Source organism: Macrobrachium nipponense, chromosome 28 (assembly GCF_015104395.2).
Source record: "Macrobrachium nipponense isolate FS-2020 chromosome 28, ASM1510439v2, whole genome shotgun sequence".
Taxonomy (NCBI): Eukaryota; Metazoa; Arthropoda; class Malacostraca; order Decapoda; family Palaemonidae; genus Macrobrachium; species Macrobrachium nipponense.
In genome coordinates, this window is record NC_087217.1 from 64,460,729 (window position 1) to 64,486,435 (window position 25,707).

A 25,707-nucleotide genomic window follows, 5' to 3' on the forward strand; every position below is an offset into this window, starting at 1 on the left:
CAAATCTATCAGTGATCCTATTATGACAAAATGATCCATTCTTAAGCATCTTTCTGGACTAAAGGAATTTGTAACCCAATCAAGAGACTATACAAACCAATCGCACAGTGAACCTTAAGTCTTTAATTCACTCAAGATGGCGCCACGTGGCATAAATTTAACTCTATACTGATGTTTTGTATCAGTAACTTGGAGCAGGTTTTGCTTGGAACTATTACGAGGTAAAGACCCAAAACAACATTCAGAAGTGAGATGTTTTGGCTTCGCCTGAGAGGTCTGGACCGTTACAGAAAGAGAGAGAGAGAGAGAGAGAGAGAGAGAGAGAGAGAGAGAGAGAGAGAGAGAGAGAGAAATTGCAGTATTTCTATTTACGTACTTATATTTTTTTCTTTAGAGCTAAAGAATCCTTTACAAATATGTCTATCTATAATATTTATAGCTTTAATTAACAAGTTGAAGGCATAAAAATGTGCCTACCTTCTTCTAATGAATTATGACAACGTAAATTTAGCCATATTTCCAGTGGTATATATATATATATATATATATATATCTATATATATATATATAATATATATATATATATATATTATATATATATATATATTGCGCGTGTGTGTGTATGGAGAGGGGCAGGAATAGTATGCTTTTACGTTTCCAGCAATAACAATTTTTCCAAAAATCCGAAGGAGAAAGAATGATGGGTTCAGGATATCTCCTTCCTAAGACCTTGAGAGAGAGAGAGAGGAGAGAGAGAGAGAGAGAGAGAGAGAGAGGAAACTAGCGTGGGAGAAGGACTCCCAAACCGCAAAAGTCCTTCTGGGGAGAAGCCACAGGATGAGGGACGTCGGGGATTCTCAGGCATTAACGGGTGAAGGAGATGAACAATGGAGGGAAACAGAACTAGGGGAAAAAAAAGAGGAAATGCGAGGAAAAAACGGAGGAGGAGGAGGAGGTTGGGGAGGAGGAGGAACAAATAAAAGGATGTTGGATAATATCTGCTACGACGGAAATGGTACAAAAGCAAAACAAAATTGTAGATTTCTAGTTTTATCTCACTGTGCCTCGCTGTCAAACTTCTCAGTTCCAGAGGTTCTTTATTCCTCAAACCGTTGGACTGTGGAACATAGAACGGAACAGCCTCCCAAAGGATGTCGTGCAACTAGAACTTGAGAAGTTCAAGCGAAGATATAATGCATTACTACCCTACTACTAGTCTTTTTACATTTTAATACGTTTATATCTATTTGTTAATGTATTAAATCGTTTTTTCTTTTTTAATAAGCTGCGTTTCTTCTTTCTATATTTCCCCTTTACCTCCTCTTCTTTCTTCCTAATAAAACCATATTCTTTGGAAGCTTGAATTTCAAGTCAATGGCCCTCGTAGGCTTGTTCAACATGAATAGGGTTCATCTTCTGACTAATAATAATAATAACAATAATAATAATAATAATAATAATAATATAATAATAATAATAATAATAATAATAATAATAATAATCAATCAATAATGTAAAAAAAAAACATGAATTGCGATCATCGAATGAACATTACTAGACTACACTAACCAAAGGCCTACGGTGTTTATTATATCAATAAATTACTGCATATTAAATGAATTACCAAAAGGGTCAAGTTATTCATTTTATTAAAAAAAATTACAGCAAACTACCAGAAAACAGTAGTTTACTTTTCTGAATTACTACATAACTGCAATTTATAAATATTTATATCTATTGGGATGACATTAAGTATGGGGTAAGTTATTCATTTTATTAAATAAATTACAGCAAATTGCCAGGAAACAGTAATTTACTGTTTCTGTATTACTAGATAACTGCAATTTATTTATTTATGTCTGTTGGGCTGGCACCAAGTATGAATAGCGACAATCAATACGATTAAAATAAAATAACTTGGGAACATTACTGAATAAAATGAAACCGTAAAAAATATCATTTATAGGGGCATTTAAGAATCTTATTGCTAGTCACTGTAAAAAAAAAAAAAATTGATAAATAAAGGTTAAAGTCAGCTAATTCTGAAAATTTACTGAAGTTGACGTTACTAACATAACATGAAACACCTGGAATATGAAACAACATGAATTCACGCAGTCCATATCCTCGTAAATAAATACGTGTGTGTGAGTGCGCATGCGTGTACGTGTGCTTGTTTTTTACGGACAGAATATATACAATTTAGGCCAAAGGCCAAGCGCTGGGAACTATGAGGTCATTCAGCGCTGAAAGGAAAACTGAGAGTAAGAGGTTTAATAAGGGTGACAGTGGGAAAAACTTGCATTTCCACTATCAAACGTTGTTAGAAGAGGGTGGAGAGTAAGATGGAAGGAAGAGAATATGAACGGATGTACAGTAAAAGGAATAAATGGGGTTCCAGCTAAGTGGGCAGCAGGATGGAAGAAAGGGAATATGAACGGAGACATAGTAAAAGGAATGAAAGTGGTTGCAGCTAAGTGGGCAGCAGGATGGAAGAAAGAGAATATGAACGGAGACACAGTAAAAGGAATGAAAGGGGTTGCAGCTAAGTGGGCAGCAGGATGGAAGAAAGAGAATATGAACGGAGACACAGTAAAAGGAATGAAGGGGGTTGCAGCTAAGTGGGCAGCTGGATGGAAGAAAGAGAATATAAAAGGAGACACAGTAAAAGGAATGAAAGGGGTTGCAGCTAGGGGACGAAGGGAGATGCAAAGAACCTTAAGTAATACCTACATTGCATCGCGAGAGGTGCACTGACAGCACTAACCCCCTTACGGGGTTGCTTGCTTGTTTGTCTGCAAGACTAAATACCAAGCGAATTCTACGCCTAGCCAACAATTAATTGATTGCCAGAAAGATATGTGTTCAAATGTGTCTTAATCAAGGGGCACATTTCCGTTAATCTTACAGAGATGCCAACGTTTCTGTTTAACGTAATTGCTTTCGTTCAGGTGGTGTAACCAGAGCTAACGAGTTTACGAAAGTGTTCGTTCAAGGTTAGGAGACGATTATCGATCTGCCTGAATAAGCGTAAACATGCGAGTAATATAACAAAACCATTATATACAGATACACACACAAACACACATATATTAGTGGGCATACACACACATATAAATAGATAAACAAATTTATATATATATATATATATATATATATATCGTCATATATATATATATATATATATATATATATATATATATATACGATCTAATTTCCCAATTGCAAGACGCAACCCCAGCTAAACCGCCGATGCGCAGCGCTCTGCTCATGTATACTGGTAAGTCCCCTGTTCGTCCCCGGCGCACCAATCCACTGAGGCTATAATGAGTGCAGACATCTGCTTAACGTCTAGTAAAAGGAGTGTGTGGCTAGCAATCTCATCCCTAAAGACTTACTGTATCTTCCCTGGCGTCACCATCTCCAAATAGATACGTACATATATATACTACATACATACCCTACATCATACATACATATATACATATATATATATATATATATATATATATATATATATATTATATATATATATATATATATATTTATATGTGTGTGTGTGTGTGTGTGTGTGTGTGTATGTGTGGTGTAGGCAAGATCCACAATGACATACAATGATAATAAAAGCTTATGTATTTAAAGATTATATATTCATTGTGGCTTTTACCTGACATTTCAGAGAAGTAGAGAAGTACGCCCATAGTACTATGTATGTATAGTTATACTGGTATAGTTGATATTATATTAGGAATATATATATATATATAGTATATATATAATATATATATATTATATATATAAGACTAATTGCCTAAACAATCAAAACATGTCTCTAAGAACAAAATCTGACGCCAGAAAAAACCCACAAAGCACAGCAGCCAACAGACAATTATAAGTAGCCCTCATTTCGAAGAGTAATGGCCGACCTTAGCAGTAAAAATGAAGTCTGTCAAAAATAATGACCGTCGGCCATTAGACGGCAGGGAAAGGAGCGGATGAGATTGTCCCGAGATAAAAGATAGCACCTTTAAAATCCCATTTGAAGACAACAAACACAGGTGATCTGTGACGAGGGAATTCTTTCTGCCAGTGATCTCCGAGAGTGAGCTTTCGAGATGATCTCGAACGCTGGAAAGTTAGGTACATTTTAGTTTGACCAGACCACTGAGCTAGTTAACAGTTCCCCTAGGGCTGGTCCGAAGGATTAGATTTTTTTTTTCTTTTTACGTGACTAGGGACCAACTGGTTACTTAGCAACGGGACCTACAGCTTATTGTGAGATCCAAACCACACTATATCGAGAAATGAATTTCTAATCACTGGAAAAAAATTCCTCTGATTCCGGACTGGCACCAGCCGGGTCGAACTCCGGTTACCAGATTGCTAGTCGAGTACGCAACCCACTCATCCAGTGTGGAACTTCTGGTACCCTCCTAAATTATGATGAATGAGGTACTCGTGAAGATCATTAAGGATAATGATAATAATATTGATAATGATAAATATTAATAATATCCAAGTGGATCTTGCTTGTCCTCCCCCGGGTGACAGTAGGGGAGACATGACACAGCCACTCACCACATGCAAACTGGTTTGTCCGCCCCGAGTGGGGGCGGGGTAGGTAGGGGAATGGGAGGGTCGGGGAAACATCCACCATCCTCCAGCAAACCGGTTTGTTCGTCCCGGGTGGGGGCGGGGTAGGTAGGGGAGACTACAGCGCCAAGTTGTAGCGTGTGTACCGCGTGCCAAGTTCGTAATAACAATTATTATTATTATTATTATCATTATTATCATTACAAAATACTCATAGTATCACGAGTCTTGAAATGGAGAAACAAATCCACAATTACGTATGGGGGCAATTATCTGAAAATAAATCTCTACTGAGAGCTTTCGTATAATAATAATAATAATAATAATAATAATAATAATAATAATAATAATAATAAATCTATCTTCATTAGTACTACATAGGTAATATGTTATAATTGGGAGCAGTATCGCCAATTGTATGGGAAATTAAAATCTTTATTAAAATACAATGCATGTGTATATGTTTATAAGCAATGGTTAACATGCAAACATACTTTTACTCATGCATCCAATAAAAATTTAGTTTGTAACTAACGACAACCAAAAATAAAATTCATACGAAAATAACAGATTGTCAAGTCGGTTGGCGCTACTGACACAAACAGTAAACAAAATAACAGAAAGTAGTAAACTTGAGCACACGTAAAAAAAGACAATGAAATGAATAAACATAATAACGCAGTAGTAAAAGTGAAGACTCACCAGATAGCAAATATATAACGAAAATGTCACAAAAGAATAATATATCGAATGACAGAAACATTTTGAAAATGGAGTAATGGGGAAATAAATTAAAAAAAGAACCTGACGAAATAAAAAAAAAATGCAGAAAAAAATTAAAAATGGAACCTTGTAAGGGAAGAGAAAAATTATTTTTAAAAACTGAAGAAAAATGAAAATAGGACGAACTTTGTACATTAAAAGTTGAATATGAAGGTAGATGAATAAGTTAGGTGGAGAAAAGAACAAAGTTGAAAAACGAATAAAGTGAATTAAAAGGAACAATGCAAAAAGGATGATTTAAATATCCGAAGGAATATGGCAAAATGGAAAAATATACGAAATCGGAAAACTTCTAAAATAACGGAAGAAAATATTCCAAACTTTTATTAGAAAAATAATTAAGAATACGTCAAAAAAAACGAAAAATATAAAAGAAAATATAAAAAAAACTAATAAAACTACAACAGTAAATATTTGAGCAACTTATAGAAAATTAAGAATACGTCAAAAAACGAAAAATATAAAAATAAAAAATATAAATTAGGAAAACTTCTAAAATACAAAAAAAAATAATTCTAATTAATAAAAAATATAATTAGGAATATGTGAAAAAATCGAAAAATACAAACAGAAAAAAGGGACAAACTATTAAAACTACAAACGTAAATATTTCAATACTTCTTTTATATATTAAGAATACGTAAAAAAAAAAAAAAAAAAAGAAAAAAAAAAAAAAAAAAAAAACGTCCAAAGTTCCCAGAATTCAAAGTAAGAGCCGGGTGTGGGCGGAGACCGCAGTCAGAGCTGTAGAAAATGAGGCGAAGAGAGGCCCCTGACATTCACAGCGAATGAAAACGAGGGGAGACTGATGCATCTTAAAAAGGGGGAAATTAAAAGTCGGTGCCAAAACCGCGAGGGGAAACCGTAGATGGGAAAGTCACTTTAGGTGAGCGAGTGAGGGGCAGACAGGCAGGTATGAATAAAGAGATTAGGGGGGTAAAAGTCTCGGAGAGAGAGAGAGAGAGAGAGAGAGAGAGAGAGAGAGAGAGCTTAGTATAATGACGTTTGGAAGAAGATACACAGAGAGATAGAGTATGAAAGGAGAGAGAGAGAGAGAGAGAGAGAGAGCTTATTATAATGATGTTTGGGAGAGGATACAAAGAGAGATATAATTTGAAAGGAGAGAGAGAGAGAGAGAGAGAGAGAGAGAGAGAGAGAGAGAGAGAGAGAGAGAGAGCTTATTGAAATGGCGTTAGGAAGAGGAAACAGAGAGACCTTACACCTTACAGACCTACAGTTTCGTTTCGGGTTGCCAGGTCCCATCGTGTGAGGCACCTCTAATGTCTACCAGAGAGTTGCTAGTACTCTTCCGTATATTTTGCATCTTCCAATCTTGGATGGTCTGGGATGCAGTTTAGATATTTGTCGAGCTTATTCTTAAACACATCTACGCTCACTCCTGATATATTCCTCAGATGAGCTGGCAACGCATTGAATAGACGCTGCATTATCGATGCTGGTGCGTAGTGGATTAATGTCCTGTGTGCTTTCCTTATTTTTTCTGGTATTGTTTTTGGGCGACTATTAACTACTCTGCTTGCTCTTTCTGATATTTTAGTTCCATGATATTTTCTGTTTTTATTTCCTTCTATCTGTTTCCATGCCTGAATTATCATGTAGCGTTTCTCTTCTCCTTTCTAGACTAATAATAATTTTAAATGATTGTAGTCTTTCCCAGTAGTCAAGGTCCTTAACTCTTCTATTCTAGCTGTAAAGGACCTTTGTACACTCTCTATTTGTGCAATATCCTTTTGATAGTGTGGGTACCATATCATATTGCAATATTCAAGTGGACTACGAACATATGTTTTATAGCATAATCATGTGTTCAGCTTTTCTTGTTGAAGTGCCGTAACAAACATTCCCATTTTTGCTTTACATTTTGCCAAAAAGAATTGCTATTTGATCATTGCATAACATGTTCCTATTCATCATCACACCAAGGTCTTTAACTGCTTCCTTATTTGTGATTGTCTCATTATTAGGTCCCCTATATGCATATAGCTTTCCTTCTCTGTCTCCATAATTTATTGATTCAAATTTATCAGAGTTAATACCATCCTATTTTCCTCTGCCCAATCATATACTTTGTTAAGGTCTCTTTGTAGAGCGTTCCTATCTTCATCACAAGTAATTTCTCTACTTATTCTTGTGTCATCAGCGAAACTACTCACTACCGAATCCTTAACATTACTGTCTATGTCTTCAATCATAATAACAAACAGTATTGCAGTAACACCGTACCTTGTGGCACACCGGATATTACCTTGGTTTCATCCGCATTTCTCATCGTTTGCAATAACTATCTGTTTTCTGTTTGTGTAAAATTCTTTTAACCATCTTCCTATTTTATCTACGATATTGTGTTTTCATAATTTTCTTTGCTAATATATTATGGTCTACTTTGTCAAAAGCTTTTGCAAAGTCTAGATAAACCACATCTGTTTCATTTCCCTTTTCGCTTTTCATATTTTTGAATATGTTCTCACGGTGGACTAACAGTTGGGTTTGTGTACTTTTTCCGGGTACGAAACCGTGTTGTCCTATATTAAACAATTATTTTTTTATTAAATGTTTCATAATATTTTTCTTCATTACCCTCTTTCATAGAGTATGAAGGAAGGAAGGAAGGAGAGAGAGAGAGAGAGAGAGAGAGAGAGAGAGAGAGAGAGAGAGAGAGAGAGAGCTTATTATAATGATGTTTGGGAGAGGATACATAGAGAGATATAATTTGAAAGGAGAGAGAGAGAGAGAGAGAGAGAGAGAGAGAGAGAGAAGAGACGAGAAGAGTAGCCCGAGGAGGACGAGAGAGCTGGGGGGATGAACGGAGGAGAGTATGACCGAGTAGAGAGAGAGAGCTTATTGAAATGGCAGTTACGGAAAAGAGGAAACAGAGGAAAAAGAAGAGAGAGTATGAAGGAGGCGAGGAAGAGAGATTAGAGAGAGAGAGAGAGAGACCGAGGCGGAGAGAGATAGAGAGGGGATGGCGGAAGGAATGGGAAGAGAGAGAAAGGAGAGAGAGATTGTTACAATCATGTTGAGAGGGAGGAGACAGAATGTCTGTTTTCAAATTTTAAAGACAATAGAATCACAAGATAATATTATAGAGAGAGAGAGAGAGAGAGAGAGAGAGAGAGAGAGAGAGAGAGCACTGCACTGAAAAGGAAAACAGATCATTCTTACAATAAAGACATAAAATTTTTTTTAAAAAGATGAAAAAAGTTTAAAAAACACCCCTACAAAAATTCACTTTCACAAACAACTATTTAAAAGAAACGCAGAAAATAGAAAAAAATAAAAAAAAGACGACCCAAATAAGAAAAGGCAAAGGAGGATAAACCAAAGAGAATAATCAGACGCAAAAATATTTTTGTTATCTTGTAACTCATTCTTCAGAAAGACGTTTTAGCGGGTTTTTATTTTCGCGAGGTGGTAAAAGACAACGTGTAATAAATTGCACTTAGCAGGCAAGTGGAAGCCCCATGTTATCAATTTACATAAATTGTGTCAGAGGGCGCGCGCCCGAAGATAGTAAGATATAACGACCCAAGATAGTAAGATGTTACTACGTAGACCAGAAGAAAGTGAGTGAAATTCATGATACGTATAAACGAATGGAATTGATAAAGAAAAGATAAAAGATATATGGCACAAAACGACATTGTAGCCTATAGAAAAGGTTCATTTATTTTTTTTTAGCCCTCTATATTGTTTACAGGTATATATATATATATATATATATATATATATATATATATATATATATATATATATATATATATATATATATATATATATATATATATATATATATATATATATATACGTGTATATATAATATCATACATTACCATGTTGTTCCCGGGAGAGGTTATTATCCATACATAAATACATAAACACATACATGCGTATATGTATATCTTGTTTGTATTTACATTTTCTATGTAAATATTATGTTGTGGATAAATATATATTCAGTATGCATAATATTTATTATATGTATATGTATATGCGTATATATATATATATATATTATATATATATATATATATATATATGATATGTATATAGTATATATATATATATATGTGATATATATTGTATATATATATGATATATATATATATATATATATATATAATCATAATCCAATAAACACTACTCTATTTGGGGTAGACACGTGACATCACCCTTTGCATTCACTGCTGAAAGAAGTGTGACACAAAGTTTCACACAAATTAAACATAATTACACAAATTGGACATAATTAGACGAGCGGGAGTAAAGTGTGACATTTCATCTACTTAGGCGACTTGGCTGAAGAGTTTGCCTATGGAAAGGCAATCCGGGTTTATAGAAAAACACAACTACTCTTTGTGTATAAAGAATGTCTATCTTCTACAATAATTAAATTAGAGTAGTTCCTTCTTGTTTGTCCGCCCTGGGTGGGGGCGGGGTATATAGGGGATCGGGAGGGTAGCAGAAATACGAATACATCCTCCTCCTCAAACTTGTTTGCCCGCCCCGTTCTGGGGCGGCCCAGGCAGGTAAGGGAGACATAACGGGTAGCGCTGGGTTCCAGCGCAGCATAGCATGCGCCATCAAGTTCGTATGCAATATTATTCTAGGGGAGAACAGAATTCTTCTATGAAATTTTGCATCCGCCATTCTCTCTGCTTCGTGTTTCATACATGCAAAAAATATCGATGGGAATATCTCACGAATTCATACACGAAATTAAACGTCACATGGTAAAAGATCAGTGCCACATAAGTATCAAGTAGGATGGATTTTCATCTTACATGAATCCATATGTACTCTCATAAATAACTTTACACTTATAAATAACTTTACACTTATAAATAACTTTACACCTATAAATAACTTTACACTGATAAATAACTTGAGGGTCGGTTGAAATGAATGATAATATCATTAAGATACAACTAACCTTTTAAGATTTAAATTGCCAAATATTTAAAGGTCAAACGTTATCTTTAATATAAAATGTATGTACTGTTCTTAAGGCTTGTAGAAATGAAGTTTCTGTTTAATTCTTTTTTTATGCTTGGATTGTACTAATTACAAATATTTGAACATTCATTTATTCTTACAATATACGTAGATTAAGATTATATATATATATATATATATATTTATATATATCTATATATATATATATATATATATTATAAGAATATACATATATATATAGATATATATATATATATCTATATATTATGATAGATATATCTTATATATATATAACTACATATATATATACTATATCCTATATATATATATATATATATATATTATATATATATATATATATATATATATATATATATATATAATACTCCTTTGCGGTTGTTTGCAAATGTCAATAATCTGGTTTTGTAGAATAAAATACAGCGAAGCATATGTATTTGTGCGTGATTTATATGATATTTTTTGAGGGGTGTGGAGGGAGACTGTAACGTGTTAAAACCAAAAGGAATCCATCCCATGATTAAGTGCAATTTTAATGTCTTACGAAAGGGTGCTTTCCTTTTATGGTACCGTATGTGTTTATGAGCAGACACACACCCACACAAACACAAACACACTTATGTGTGTGGGCATGTGTTTACAGATGAACACGTATGGCACAAGCAAACAATTTCCGTAAAATGAAAGCATCCTTCCGTGATACATTAGAATTGCATATAATCTTGCGATAGATTCCATTTTGTTTGAACACGTTCCAGTCCTGCGCCCTCCCCCACAATGCACATGAAAATTACACACTAATACATAAGCTACGCTGCATTTTATTCTACAGAAGTAGAATGATTAACACACGCAAATAACCGCAAAGGAGCATTCTTGTTTTCTGGTAAAGGCTAAATTCTCACATCTTCCTCCTCTTCGTCCTTTAGAAAAGGAATTTCGACAAATCCCCGAAAGAAGGAGAGAAAAAGAGAGGCCTATGGACCCTAATCCTGAAGATGGCCGAGAGGAATGGCGGCCTCCTGTTCAACCAAAAGCCGCGCCAAAGCCACGAATAATCTGGCTGATAAGACCCCGCGATAATGTTTGTTTAAATTTTCCCCTTTCCAAAGTTACGAATAATCGCGCTGATAAGACCTCGGTCGATTTGGTCGCTGGCACACTCTTTCTTCTTAAGTTTTCTCTTCATTATACTAAGGCTTTGTTTGTAGTTTTGCTTCATTTTTACCCATTTCGATGATTCGGTTTTACGTAGAACCGCTACTTTTATCAGGACGAATTTCTCCTAGTTTACTCTCATTCTCTTTCTTGCTTTTTATTTTCGTCAGCAAATCTAGACATCTTCCATATACAGTATATACATATGACTTACCATGCATTCGTACATACATAATATATATATGAATTGTGATACACATACATAGCATTTGAGTAATAATAATATTTTGGTATGTAAGTCTTAGATGTGACAAATTCCTTAGTAAATAGGTACTATATAGGTTGACGATTAAGATGGAACGACAACAACAACAACAACAACATCAACAACAACAACAACGACAACAACAACAACAACAATAATAATAATAATAATAATATAATAATAATAATAATAATAATAATAATAATAATAATAATAATGATAATAATTTACGCCTGCCTTGTCTACTCCAGCTGATTCTATGCGATATAAGGAAGCCATGGTCAGACAAAAAATGAAAGTTATTCTTCGTCATTTCCGTTCCAATTATATTCATTTTGTTACCCAAGTCATATGGTAATGTGGAGAAATCCATACCATAAATAATCCCCACACTCGTTTATATACATATATAAAAACACAGTTATAGTATTAGCCGCATTGCGTATCAATAATTTTATTTGATGTCTACTCAATGTTGCTGCTTGCACGGAAACATTTTTATTTTCAGTCGATACGAAAGACCAACAAAGGAAGAGCTGTGATTACATGTCAGAATCACAGCATTCTAAAGGGAACAATGAATAACTTTTCACTTAACAAAAACGGCAATAAATTATAAATGAAAAAGCAATAATGAACAAATGGATAAACAAATGTACGCAAAAATCGTCACTGAAGATAACATACAATGACTGATGTAACTAGAGTGGACGTACACAGAGATGCTATGAAAACTAGATTAGCTACAACTGTTAATCTGTCGAAGACATAACATTTTCATTAGTATAGCCGGTGAAGCATGATTTCGGCCACCACCGGCGTTATATAATTTCTACATGCGCATAATTCTACGACAAGTTTATCTAATTTCTCGAATGATACGTTTTCCTGTGACTAAACAACCACAGCCAACAATAACACAAGATTTTACTCAGATAAAAAGCTTTCATTGACAAATACATTTGTAGCATCTCGCATTCAAATTTGACGCAGCCATGACGCATGCGCAGAAATAGACAGGGAGTGCAGCCACTTAGCAGCCAAGCTTGCTACATTGTAGCCTGTCCCCTTTAGGAAACATTATGGAAAACGTAAACAAAACAGTTGTGTAAGGGCAGTTGGAAGTTCACAGTGGCACGCTCGTTAAGGGTGCCACGAATGGGTACAGAGAGCCATACATCATCCGCCATTAAAGGCCAGTTTGCCTTATCATCCAATCTACGCTGCGTCGACTCCTGACTTGTGAAGATAAGGATACGCTTTTATAAAGGAATTGAGAGCGGTGACAATGGACGGATGTGTGTTTATGTAAGATTGTTCAGAAATGCGTGTGTGCGGACATGTATGTATGCGTAAATATTTGACGATACAAATACACATGCACGCGTACACACGCATATCACACGCACACACATATGTAAATATATATAACATAAGACGATATACATAAGTACATGTATACATGTATGTATGCTTAAATATTTGACGATTCAAAAATGTACACAGACACACACAAACACACATACATACACACACACACACACACACACACACATATATTATATATATATATATATATATATATATATATATATATATATATATATATATATATATGTAGAGGACGATAGACCTGATCTATTTATACACCTTACATTAAAAAAAATTTAGGGGACACATTTAGTGCTGAAATTACAAAAGATTTTATAAACACCTGCATAATTTCTACTACAGTCCTCTGCACTTTTTTTTCACATCAGGGGTGAAACCGACTAAACATACATAAGAATATAAGTAAAAATCTCCATTTTATACAGGCATTAAAATAATACGTGATTTATCTTCGTATCTGATGAGAATTCCTTTGAATGTCATACATATAAAAGATAAGAAAACACTGGAATTATAAAATACCATACAAGAGCAAAAAAAAAAAAAGAAGAAAACTGACGGATATCAAAAGGCCTCGTAACTTGCAATGTAGCGAAAATGCTTTTAAAGTGAATGTTTTGACTACTGGCTTGCTAAGAGGAGAGGAGGGGTTGGTGTAATGTTACACGTCATGGTATTTCCCAAATTGGTCCCGAGAACTTAGAGTATTTCATAGTTGTGTCTGTGTGAATGCAGTTAGTTGTCTAATAATTCATGTATATGTGTCTATATATATGTATATACTACAATATATATACCTTATATTGTATATAGATACATACATACACACACACATATATATATATATATATATATATATATATATATATATATATTATATATATAGAGAGAGAGAGAGAGAGAGAGAGAGAGAGAGAGGAGAGAGAGAGAGAGAGAGAGAGAGAGGATTGTGTTTATAAGTATTTGACATTTTGTTTCTTTACTTACCTGAAGAAAGTAAACGATACAAATACTTCTTATTCAATGAAAACTCATAATCACACTAAGTCAATAAAAGGAGAAAGTAAATCCACAGTACTCTGCCTGTTTGAATTTGCTATTTAAGATATATACGCAGCAGAAAGCTTTCGATGACTTGCACGGTCCTCCTTGTCAATCTGATTGACAAAGAAGACCGTGCAGGTCAACGAAAGCTTTCTGCTTTATATATTTTAAATAGCACAATCAACAGACATATTACTGTGGATTTACTTTCCCAATACTTTTTACATATGTTTATCTGTTTTAATGCTTCATTGCTCTTTTTACAAATTATGCTTCTCTCATTCTCCTAAATTTTGTTGGGCACTTTCTTCCTTCCTATCTGAAATACCTAATCATCTATAAGTTAAAAGCTACTGCCTTTCTACCTCCTTTATATTAATTTACACTATTCTGATTCCAACGACCATTTTCGATGATATATTACCTATTCTAATATATGAATGAAGCACATTCCCGACTTCCGTGTTCACACGTCTGCAGCAACTCAATGCTCGCTGTCAACAGCTTTTGGCTTACACTTCCCGAAGCCGCCAAAACTGCTCGTAAATTATTGAAGGAAACTGAATCATTCTAACGGGAAATGGAGCCGAAACTATCTTTGCTTATAATACTAAAACTGAGGACACAGATATTCTTGTAGCGCAGGAAAATGATAAAAGATCACTTCAATGAGACAAAGAAATGGAATGGAAAATAGAATTTTAGGCCGAAGGCCAAGTGCCGGGATCTATGAGGTCATTCAGAGCTGAAACGGGAATTGACAGTAAAGAGGTTTGAGAGGTGTAGCAGGAGGAAAACCTCGCAATGAATCAATTGTTAAATGAGGTTGGAAAGGAAGATGGCAGAAAGAGCATATGAACGGAGGTACAGTAAAAGGAGTGTGAAGGGGGTGCAGCTAAGGGCCGAAGGGACGCTGCGAAGAACCTTAAGTCATGCTTACAGTGCGACGCAGAAGGTGCACTGGCGGCACTACCCGCTAAGGGGTAAATTATTGGAAGAAACTGAATCACTGTAAGAGGAAATGATGCCGAAACTAACTTCATTTTATAATAATAAAAATGAGACTTTCTTGCATAGGAAGAAAACGATAAGGAATACTTCTCTGAGACGAGGATATGATGTGAAAAAAAGTGGTAGAAATGGAACGTTTTGGGCTACTAGCATCTTAATAAATCACAATTCTGTATATAATCATTTATACGCCCTCAAAAGCATTATTGTTTACGAATGGCAGGACACCTATAGTTTCCCATGCGACATAATAATAATAATAATAATAATAATAATAATAATAATAATAATAATAATAATAATAAATAAACGTTCTTTAAGGCCCACAATAATATACTGATGGTGGCAGTAGAAAAATTTCATAAAACTATATAAAAGCTTAAGCTTCCGAAAATTCGAACCGTACCCTGGGAAGGGTTCGAAAGCTTTTCTATAGGAGTTATAAAATTCTACTACTGTTTCCATCAGTATATTATTGTGGACTTTGAAGAACAATACTTGTGCCCTCATAATTGAGATTTCTACCCAATAATAATAATAATAATAATAATAATAATAATAATAATAATAATAATAATAATAATAATAATAATTACCTTACCAGTGTTGCTATTTCAATTCATAAACCTTCGTGTCCGTCCTACGGAACAAATTCTTAGTCGATGCTAAGAGTTACTTAACTCTCTCTCTCTCTCTCTCTCTCTCTCTCTCTCTCTCTCTCTCTCTCTCTCTCTCTCTCTCTTTCCCTTGGTGAGTGAAAAGGAGGCTAGGGCATTCTTCGAGTAATTCCGGTTAAGCTTTGAGGAGCCATTCTGTTCGACAAATTATACACAAGGATCAAAAGTGAACATGTGTTAGTCGAAGTAACACTTTGATGACTGCACTATACTTATTGGAGAAATCACGCGATTTTAAGGGAACAACGGCCCCCCCCCCACCCCCCCCCCCCTCCCCCATTAAAAAAAATGCTATTTAAATATTTTAGTAAAATCATTTAAAAAATTGGAGTTAGAAGATTAAATGATTAAAGACAACTTCAATTATTTAGTATAATAAAGTATTAAAATACTGACAGCTCCTAGGCCTATATTAGTCCACCGAGAAACATAAGGTTTGTTGGGCATGGAGCTAAATCGTGGGGAACTTAAAGTACCAAGAACACCCCCCCCCCCCCACCACCACACCACACTCCCTCTCTCTCTCTCTCTCTCTCTCTCTCTCTCTCTCTCTCTCTCTCTCTCTCTCTGCAGTGGGATGAACGTCACTAACGTACTTTGTCAAGGTATAATTTCCTCTTTCAAGTTGGTTTCAAAAAAGAAAAAACCAGTAAAAAAACTTTTATTGTTTTTTTCGAAGGACATGAAGCGAAATGTGTAAAGGGAGTAGCAGGAGGGGGAAGGGGGAAAGGGGAAGGGTAAGAGAGAGAGAGAGAGAGAGAGAGAGAGAGAGAGAGAGAGAGAGAGAGAGAAACTCTAAAATATCACGGTGGTCGGACGCCTGAGGAGCCTACTCACTGTTTTGGTTTTCTATGCCAAATCCACTTCTTAGGAGCTGACGAGCCGACCGACTTCACGCTGACTCTCTCTCTCTCTCTCTCTCTCTCTCTCTCTCTCTCTCTCTCTCTCCAGTTCTGGTTTGCATGCTACACGAGGTTCATCATGTAATTCGACATTCTCCAGTCTTCAGGCGTGTACGTTGCAAACAGCTTTTCATGGCTGTTGTAAATTGAATATAAACATTAGGGGCGATAAGAGAGCCTTAAAAATTATTACAAAATATTAAAATAACTACTAATTCGACTTTCAATATATTTTGTTAAAATGTATTGCTTAGCATTTCTATTAGCAATTCACTATATCTTCAGAAACAATTTACGTAACTGAATAACTGAAATGAATGGTAAGTATATAAATATATATATCTATAATTCTATTTTATCTTACCTAAATCATGGTAAGTGACTCGCCGTGAAGTAACAGCAAACTGGGCTTTGATTTCCTTTAAGCTTTCAATTCCATGCATATAGCCACAAATAAATATGGCACTGTATACCCAAAATCTCTCTTCTCCTCCTCCTCACTCTCTCTCTCTCTTCTCAATAATATATAATATATGCAGCGTCTCTCTCTCTCTTCTCATCAATATATATATTATATATGAATTATCTATATATATATATATATATATTTATATATATATATATATATATATATATATATATATATGTATGTATGATACACACACACACACACACACACACATATATATATATATATATATATATATATATATATATATATATATATGTGGTGTGTGTGTGTGTGTGTGTGTGTGTGTGTGTGTGTGTGTGTGTGTGTGTTTGTGTGTGTGTAGTATACCCTTATACATGAACCATGCTTTTATGTATATAATAACACATATATACAAGGCATGTATGCATCCTTGAATTTACGTACTTCAGCAAATACGGCGCTAAATATACATATTATTTATATAAGTATCACTCAGAACATGCATGTCTTTATATGCATAGACCCTTATACGAGGGCAATGCTTTCATGTATATATACATATATGTACAAGGCATGTATACATCCATGAATATCTGTATATGAGCAAATACGGCTAAATATGCTCAACCCTCCAGCCAATTACAATGTTCATAATTAGCGGCTATTTCTAACCCATTCATTTACTACGAGGCTAATTGGTGGGGCTTCGACTCACCTTCGTCTCATTTTGCCGTGTCTCTCATCTTTCCTCCTGTGTCCGATCATTTTATGTGCCCTAAAAATTCCTCTGTGAGAACCGGAAGGTCATAAGAGTCTGTTTTACGACATCTCTCTTACTTCTACCTTTCTCTCTTCTCTCCTCGTTCTCTTCTGTATCCTCGTTTCTTGTTTTTCTTTTCCCCGTTTTTCCATCCTATCATCCTCCCCCTCTTTTTTGTCTCTCCTTCCAAGTTCTTTCTTGTCACCATCAGTCTTCCCATTTTTTATCCCCTTCCTTTCTTGTCGTCTTTCTTCTTCCCGTCCACACGCCCGCCTATCTCTCTCTCTCTCTCTCTCTCTCTCTCTCTCATTTATTTCATTCAATTTTCCTCGCATTAATCTATATTTCTTTCTGATTTTGTTTTTCTGATTTTCTCTCCTCCTCCTCTCTTTTATTTTTGCCATTTGTTCTAATTGTAGTTTATTTTCTATTTCTCTCTTCCCTGTATATGTTCATTTTCTTATCACGGATTCAAGTAATTACTCAGTTATTTCACTCTTTTTCTGTTATTTCTTATTCTGCCTCAGTCTTCACTACTCATAATAACCTATTATCAAATCCTAATTTTCTTTTTCATATAACTGTAAATTCCTCTGATGATCAGTAAATCAATATAACAATAATAATAATATTCATAAAAATCTCATAATAGCATGAGTCACTAAAATGATGACGAAATCCTCAGTATTGTTTATGTTTATATATATTAATTAATTATATATATAGAAATATATATATATATATATATATATATATATATATTATATATATTTATATATACATATATATATATTTATTATATATATATATATATATATATATATATATAGTATATATATATATTCATTATATACATATATATATATATATATATATATATATATATATGTTATAGATATATATATATATATATATATATATATATATATATATATATATATATATATAATATATATATATATATATATATAATATATATATATGAGAGCTATCGATTCTCCTTCTCAATATTTATTTACTTCGACGCCACTATGGATTTCTTCACAAATAATAATATTGGTAAACCATTTCATAAGAAAGCAAGCCCTGCTTACGATGACAAACAAAGAGGCGAAATATAATTAAATTAATTCTCTCTCTCTCTCTCTCTCTCTCTCTCTCTCTACCTGCCCGCAGCGAGATGTCGTTTACTGCTTTGAATAAACCCGAACATCTGACGAGATGGTAAACCGAGATTACGAAACTCACTCTCTCTCACAGATTCTGTCATAAAAATGTTCACGGCTCGAGGCTTCACTGGGCGTGTATGACAAGCGCTTCGGATTCGCACTGTTGCCAGATAATGCGGTCTCAAAAATGCTTCGTCTGATTTTTTTTTTAAGCGGGGGGAATGGGGTAGGGGGGGGGGGGGGTTGATTTCGTGAGCGTCCAAAACCAGACGCGTCTGCATTATGCAGGGACGTCTGTCGAAAATTCCCCTCAGCAGATGGAGTTTTAGTAATATTCACTGCACATCTCTGAGTCTTTGATCAGAACAGCAAATGTCTAGATTTAGCTGATTACTATATTTATCTTTTTATCTCGTGGATCTAATTTGTGCGTATTGTATTATCTATGCTTTGTATACTTCCTGTATATGTGTCTGAGATGAAAGATTGGATATTAATAAATATTATCATTATTATTATTGAACATTGTTTGCATACTTGTGAGGGTCTGCGCATTACCATACTGTTCGGTAATCTAAAATAATAATAATAATAATTTTGCATCTCGCAGGAAACAAGAACATTGATTTTATTTTGTATTCTGCAGCAAAAGAGAAGAATTATTTTGTATAATTATTATATCTAATTTTAAATCCTTTAAAGTCTACACTGAGACATCACAATCCTTCAGAGGGAGAGAGATTCTTCACAACATGCGAAAAAACAGCAAAGAAATGCGACAAAAGAGAGTAAAAATAAAACTGCTTTTGTCAATTTACTAAAATTATCAGTTTACCAAAATGTTTGCAAATGAATTAGAATAAGGGCGCTACATATTTGCCCATGAATCAGTGACAAAATAAACATTATTTCATACCTCAAATCTTATAAAGACCAAGATGATGATTGATTTCTCATCTTAACCGAAAGTGAAGTAAGATTTCCTCAAGGTCAGGAGGAAATTGAACGGTTTCTTGAAGAGTATGAAAAATGCAATTACTGAAGATCAATTTTTCTTAAGATTCCCTGACCAAAATGATTCAGCCGGTATTGATATTTCACATGATAAGTTATCTCCACTCAATGCCTGAACAGAGATTACCTAGGCCATAAATGCTATGAAGTACTACACATAGCATATACTTTGCGTCTTAAAGAAATTACGTTGATTTTAAATTCCTTAGCAGCAACTATATAATTGTAAAGCCTGAAAGCTTTCCTTGTCCGGTAATTCTCATCAGACTTGACTGGGTTATAGGACAGCGCTACTGCCATATATTTCTCAACTTCATATGAAGAAACAATTCTAAAAATACGCAGACATAATGACACATGTCTTTAACATTTAACAAATATCAGACATATATGAAAAACACGGCTTCAATACCCTCCCACCCACACCGCCAGGTAAATAACAATTTCCTTGGACCGCAAAGCCCGAGAAATTCAGAAAACCTTGAAGGGGAAATTTTGACGCTTCTTGCAACAGTGCCAGTGAGTGCCATGTTGGCAGTCAGGTGACAGAATCGCCTACGGCAGCATGATGGACGCCCAGCAATTACCCCAAGATGAATAAGGGTCCTTGATTCTTAATCTGTTATTTTATTTCGCTCCGCTTATACGCGCGCACACTCTGTTTTACCGAGGTCGACATGAGAAGTCCAAAGAGCTTGCCAGTGAGTACGGGGTAGTAGTGTCCGCGCATTTATAGTTTTGAAGTTTTTTTTTTAAATTTAATCCTCTCAATCTCCATGAAGCTTCCGTCACCCGCTGCCTTCCCTTTGAAGTCCAAAAAACACCCCCATTGTTAGTGCTTTCATTTTTGGAAAGACAGGTTAAGATTGCCACGCAGAGATAAACTCCAAACATCGCTTTTATCGGCTCGCTGTCTAATTTTCCACATCCCTGTCTCTCCCCTCCCCTATCTCCACTACCCCAACCCCTACCCACCCAAACACACCCTACTTTCCTTCTCTTACTTTATACATACGGCGAGATTTGATTTGTGTCTCGATACAACGCGCAAGGTATTTCACTTAATTAAGTAGCTCTTTGAGTTAGCGGATCTCTCAACCCAGCGAGAGTTCCCCGCCCCCTCCCCCCCGTCTCTCTCTCTCTCTCTCTCTCTCTCTCTCTCTCTCTCTCTCTCTCTCTCTCGTGACGGCAGATGCTGCTGAGAGATAATCTTAATCAAGGCAAAAATCATGTTGTCCAATTATATGCATACTTATCAACCGCGTGCATGTGGTGTGTGTGTGTGTGTGTATGCCATAAGGTTCAGCCGCCTCGTAAATGTTGTCAGCATTTTTCCCGGATGTTGGCCAAAAGTGCATTTTTAAAACGATTTCGTCTCTGCCATATCTCCTCTGATTAAAGTAACTCACTTTCGCTTTCATATCATCAAGGTATACGCTGACTTAGCTAGTTAGTTTCAGTGAGTGGGTTTTGTCCTGTCATCCACAGTACGAAATTGCAATAACTTTTTTTCTTTTTTTAATCAGAAAGAGGCTAAGGCGGTTTTAATTTTATTTACATGTACGAGGCCAAAATGAAAACCAAAAACAGAGTAGTTTTTGGTATCAATTATGAATAAGGGATATCAATTTCCATTTCGTCTTCCTTGTACCTATGTAGGTCTAAGTGTGAAATTCTAAAAGATAAGTTGTAACATCACAGAAATCCTTTCAAAGTGGTTCTACTTCTTTTTGAATACTTCTGCTGAACTCGAACAAGGATTTAGGCCGATTAACTTGGCCGGAACACGGTTGTTAGGAAATAATTTTCCTGGTTTTTTTTTTTTTTTTTTACATGATAAAGGTATAATTGTAAAGTAGTATAAATACTTGAAGACATCTGTGAAGAATCACTATAAATCGCCGTTGGCATCTTCGCGTCTCACCAATTCACATGAAGAAATTGCTTTCAAAGTTGTTCCTCTGAATGAAAGAGGAATAGCACCCAATTGATTTAAAACTGAGCCATTTTCCGAACATATAAACGGAAAATTTTCGTTGGGGGGAAAACTATACAGCGCAAATTCCGTTACACTAATTTTGAAAAAAACTTCCATGTGAAAAAAGAATAAGTGCAATTATTAAAATGCATTAATTCGGCCAACTTAGCATTTCTATTCAAGTTTCAAAACTTCCTTTACGGGCACTTGGGCTAATGACATAAAATTAACTCAATTAGAGCCTCCTAGGTCTAATACCATTGATCTCAGAAACGCGTATACAAGAAATTAAATCAATTGTCAACAAGTAGTCTTGTTAATCCTGAAGCCTACAATTTTTTCTCTCAAAAGAGTCTACTATAACTGGTTCACTTAAGGTAGATTCTTGGGTGATCCCTATGCCTACGAGGCGTTAGTTTGGCGGCCGCTGATTGGCTGGGAGCTGCCTACCTCCAGGTACCAGCCAATCAGCGGCCACCAAACAAACGTCTCGTAAGAATAAGGCTCATCCGAGAATCTACCTTAAGTGAATCAGTTATACAGAGAAAGAGGCAAAGTTCAGGGTAAACTCATTCTACGTAAAGTAGACGGCCGCACGATTATATCGCTTATTAATACAATTTGTCGACCACACAATATAGAAATATAACACTTTGATCGCCAAGGGGCTAATCTTAAACAAGGCGTCCCAAGGAGCTATCGCCATGTTTAGTACTATAGCAGATTCACATCAACCGTGCATCTGATGTCTAGGCCAGTCCCTTACGACGCTCCAGGTTGGCTGTTGATAAGCCAGTCACAGGGCTGGAAACTCTCATTCTCTCGAGAGAGTTCACATAGGCAGGATGTATGTTCCACCTCTCCTGAGGTATACTTTAAAAATATGTATCCCTCAGGAGAGGTGGAACATACATCATGTCTGTGTGAACTCTCTCTGGAGACTGAGAGTTTCTAGCCCTGTGATTGGCTTATCAACAGCCAATCAGGAGCGTCGTAAAGGACTGGCCTAAACATCAGATGCACGGTTGATGTGAATCTACTATAGCACCTCGGAATAGGTGGATACATATACCGGGTTAATACCAAGTGTTTGTGCTAAAAAATATAAATAAAATAGAAATGAACTTCGACAATCAAAATTTTCTACCACTTGTGTCAAATTCTCAGTCAGGCTGATCTAAGTCCTCTATCAATCATACTCTGAATTACAGTTATGTAGATCCTATACTCCTGATACGAGTCTAAATATATTATATTTACAGTGATTATGAAAAAAAAAACAAGTACTGTAATTCAATCTCACTAAATCCCGCTACACTTTTAGCTCAGTACTATTCCTTTGAGAAACTGCTAGTTTTTCCATGATTCTATAGAATTAACGATACAAAGTGAAATATGCCTCTGTCATTACAATCGAATTGGGTTAAAGTCAAAACTATATTGCAGTGTTTATCATTGTAATGTTTATCTAGACCGAGAAAACTGAGGGAATAGAGTTTGATAAAACTTCAAGTAAAAATAAGAGCGATCGACAGCAAATGATTTGAGAGCAAAATAGTTGAAAGCGAATTCTCTCACTTAACATGGAACACACTGTCAGGGAAGGTAGCTGGAAATCTTGTGCTAAGAAAGAATAAGGAGAACCGGCAGTGGTTAACCATAAGCGCAGAGTAAAATATTATTACTTTTATACACTTATAAACCATGAGCATTCATTTTTATGTATAAGTAAATAACGATAAAATAAAACGTAATATATCGCACATATTATAAAGCAAATCTAAATTTATACAGCTAATGACACATCACGGATTTCACAAAATACAACCCGTCCCAAGAAATAAGAACAACAGTTGTAGGGTCACTCACTACCGGGCGAAAGACAACGAAAAGTGTTCTACAGCAACAGCAAACTGCAACACAAAAATTCCAATCAATCAAAGTAGAGCATAATAGCAAAATGGCCATTCTGAGCGCTACAAATCCTCTGAAATTTCAAGAAGATTTTTCGTAAACAAACCCAGAGATCCCAATGAAAAGCAGACCCAGGGTCCTCACAAAACATGACTTCAGACGATCTCGAACACTCACCGCAGCAACTCGAGAGAGAGAGAGACAGAGTGTGTGTGTGTGTGTGTGTGTGTGTGTGTGTGTGTGTGTGCCTTGGTGCTTCAGGGAACGTAAATTTCTGCAGGAAATTATTGCAACTGTAAATATCATCTAGCATCTCGCGTCTACGTCTAATAATAACGACTGGTGGGGACACCACCGACGCATTTAGATTGTGTTGATGTAAGTCATAAGTGCTAATAAAGTTCTTTCAAATATACTAAGGGAAATTCCGAGCAAATGAAATCACTGAAGTGAAGCGGATTCAAGGCGATGAATAACTTCACCCCGAACTGACACATAAAGCATTTTATGTTGATTATGGGCGCCCTAAGCTCAACTTGTTTATATGCTTTTTACAGTAAAAGGAATAAGATTCATAATCTTCTCAAAAAGACATTCTCCTGCAATGTAATTTCAGATACCAAAATCATAAATTAATAATAACAATAGTGACTAGAAAAGATCTCAAAATGTACTTACCGATTCTGATAACTCCAGAGCCTCTGGCGGGAAATAAAATCCTGGGAAGCATAAAGTATATTCGGCCTACGCTGGTCAACGCATTCTAAACGCAGTTTCAACGCATTTGTTTAAAATTGAATGTAATAAGTAAATATCATGACTACCATGTAGGTCTGTTTCAGTTATTTCTATGTTATTTAAATCTATACCACAGCCAATTCTGCACTCTTGTATTTTTTAATATATATTCCTGAGAGACGGATAACGTAATATAAGCATAGCCTACGCTTCTTGGAAAAAATCACACACACACGGAGAAGAGAGAGAGAGAGAGAGAGAGAGAGAGAGAGAGAGAGAGAGAGAGAGAGAGAGAGGCCTGCCTTTCCAACAATGGAGGAAAGTTTCAAGCGTTATAGAAAACAGAAGCAAGAGAAAATTCCAGAATTCCAGGGGGAATGTTAGATTCTTGGTAACAACATTTCAAGTAATACGAGGCTCTGTACGAGTAGATTTTGGGGAGCCGGGGGGGAGGGGGTGTTTAAGTGGGGGAATTCAATGGAATAACGGACGATATACTGCCTGCGAAATGAATCACCAACTACCAAGGAAATGACTACAGAGAAAACGGATGGCTCCTTTTGGAAGGTAGAGTCCAGACGTCCACGTCAGGCATCTCATCCTCTTTCCTCTTCAAGCTCATATCCACCAGAAGTGGATATGAGCTATAGGTGTGTAAGTGTTTTCAAGTTTGGATAGCCATCCTTTTGAAATATCAAAGTCCGGTTAGCAGATGGTATGGCTAAGTTGGGAATTACTATCATTATTATTATTAGAATGAAACCTCTTCACATGGAACAAGCCCACCAAAGGGGCCGGCCACTGACTTGAAATTCAGGCTTCCAGAGAATGTTGGTTTCAACCTCCCACCGCAGACCCCACACTGCAGCAGTAACTTATCATGA

General features: G+C 35.5%; 1 protein-coding gene across 1 annotated transcript in view; it reads right to left on the bottom strand.

The window, feature by feature from the left end:
• Window positions 1-25,707, bottom strand: part of LOC135201833 (transcription factor SUM-1-like) — a 232,101-nt gene that overhangs the window by 108,657 nt on the left and 97,737 nt on the right. The gene's annotated exons all lie outside the window — the stretch shown is intronic.